The 2,498-nt window shown below is 41.3% G+C and overlaps 1 pseudogene; it reads left to right on the top strand.

Moving 5' to 3' along the window:
• On the top strand, positions 1-444 carry LOC144341523 (large ribosomal subunit protein P1 pseudogene; annotated as a pseudogene).
• Positions 445-2,498: the final 2,054 nt, after the last annotated feature.

Genomic DNA, 2,498 nt, shown 5'->3' with positions numbered 1-2,498 from the left:
ATGGCCTCCCTCTCCGAGCTTGCCTACATCTACTCGGCCCTCGTTCTGCATGATGATAAAATCAAAGCCCTCATTAAAGCAGCTGGTGTAAATGTTGAACCTTTCTGGCCTGGTGTGTTTGCAAATGCCCTAGCCAATGTCAGCATTGGGAACCCGATTTGCAATGTAAGGGCTGGTGGACCTGCAGTAGCTGGAGGTCCTGCCCACTCCACTGCTACTGCTTCAGTTGAAAAAAAGTGGAAGCAAAGAAAGAACAATCTGAGGAGTCTGATAAGGACATGGGCTTTGGTCTTTTTGACTAAACCTCTTTTATAGCATATTCAATAAAAACCTAAACTTTGAAAAAAAGAAATAAATAACCTTAAAAATTGAAGCACTGTTTTCTGTATGGCAGTAGGATGCAACACAAGCCAGAAATCTGAATGGTTTTCAAATGTTAAAGAAACAACTATTGGCCAGGTGTGGTGGCTCACACCTGTAATCCCAATACTTCGGGAGGCTGAGGCAGGTGGATCACCTGAGGTCAGGAGTTCAAGACCAGCCTGGCCAACATGGTGAAACTCCATCTCTACTAAAAATACAAAAAAATTAGCTGGGTGTGGTGGCGTGTGCTTGTAATCCCAGCCACTTGGGAGGCTGAGGCAGGAGAATCGCTTGACCCAGGAGGCAGAGGTTGCAGTGAGCTGATATCGCGTCATTGCACTCCAGCCTGGGCGACAAAAGTGAAAACTCCCTCTCAAAAAAAAAAAAAAAAAAGAAAAAAAAACTATTGATAAAAAACCAGGAAAGTGTGGAGAAGAAACAATCTTGACGAAGATAAAGTAGCTTCAGGCATCAATGCCCTTAAAAAGGCATAATTTTGCTAGAAAAATTGGCAATATTTATAATATGTGGCATTTAAGTACTCAGATTATCTTTCTTAATGTACTAATTCTAAAATCACCTCCCATAAATTGTTTTGAGTCAATATCCAGTTACCTTTTAAAAATATTTTTCTTGGTTATAGCAATTTTATGAAAAAACATTCAAGATTTAAAATTATAATCACTTGAAGCTCATTAAGGACTGCCAAAAATCTAATTTTATTTTTGCATTCTTTATAAATAAAAAGCAACCGATAACCACTTTCCTCTTAGATCCAACTTCAATGACCATATTCTCAGAACTACCGAAAGACTTCAAGTACATTGTCTGAAGGAATAGTTTATAATTGCTGAATTTTACATTTTTGCTTAACAAACAAAATTTCTGCTTAATATATCAAGCATATTTTTGCTTAATATATTTTTGTAAACTACAGTTAACTCTTGGAATGTCTAAACTACCTTTATTTTCTTCATTAATGAGTAATTTAAAACTTCATGCACATGTAATATTTCATTATTATTATTACTGAGACAAAGTCTTGCTTTGTCGCCCAGGCTCGAGTGCAGTGGCATGATCTCGACTCACTGCAACCTCTGCCTCCCAGGTTCAAGCGATTTTCCTGCCTCAGCCTCCCAAGTAGCTGGATTACAGGCATGCACCACCATGCCTGGCTAATTTTTTATATTTTTAGTTGAGATGGGGTTTCACCATGTTGGCCAGGCTGGTTTTCAACTCCTGACCTCAAATGATCCACCCATCTCGGCCTCCCAAAGTGCTGGGATTACAGGCATGAGCCACTGTGCCGGCATATGTAACATTTGAAATACCTAACTTCCTTAACATAAGGTAAAACAGTCTTAGGCAGGCTGCCACTGGGAATGTTTGTTTTTCTTTTTCTTTTTTAAACTAGAGACAGGGTCTCACGATGTTGCCCAGGTTGATCTCGAACTCCTGGGCTCAAGCAATCTTCCTCTCTTGGCCTCCCAAAGTGTTGGGATTACAGGTGTGTGTCACCACGCCCAGCTTGAAAATTTTTTTAAAGTATGTAGTAATACACAGGAGTAGATCACATTTAGTATATAACCAAGTTAATTAAGAAGTCAAAAAACATGTTAAATTTAAGAATAAGGCTGGGTGCAGTGGCTCATGCCTGTAATCCCAGCACTTTGGGAGGCAGAGGTGGGCAGACCACTTGAGGCCAGGAGTTCAAGACCAGCCTGGACAACATGGCGAAACAGTCTTTACTAAAAATACAAAAATTAGCTGGGCGTGGTGGTGCACACCTGTGATCCCAGCTACTCAGGAAGCTGAGGCACATGATCACTTGAACCTGGGAAATGGCAGCTGCAATAAGCCGAGATCGTGCCACTGCACTCTAGCCTGGGCGACAGACTGAGACTCTTAAAAATTTCTGACATTTATTTACTTCTGGACAAACAAATGAGTGGGACGAATCATCAGCATACACCTCTTAACTGTATCTTTTTTTTTTTGAGACGGAGTCTCGCTCTGTCGCCCAGGCTGGAGTGCAGTGGTGCAATCTCAGTTCACTGCAACCTCTGCCTCCCGGGTTCAGGTGATTCTCCTGCCTCAGCCTCCCCACTAGCTCGGATTATAGGCATGCATAACCA

Source organism: Macaca mulatta, chromosome 6, assembly GCF_049350105.2.
Source record: "Macaca mulatta isolate MMU2019108-1 chromosome 6, T2T-MMU8v2.0, whole genome shotgun sequence".
NCBI classification, from domain to species: Eukaryota; Metazoa; Chordata; class Mammalia; order Primates; family Cercopithecidae; genus Macaca; species Macaca mulatta.
The sequence above is the reverse complement of the archived record's forward strand: the minus strand, read 5'-3'. Positions and strand labels throughout refer to the sequence as shown.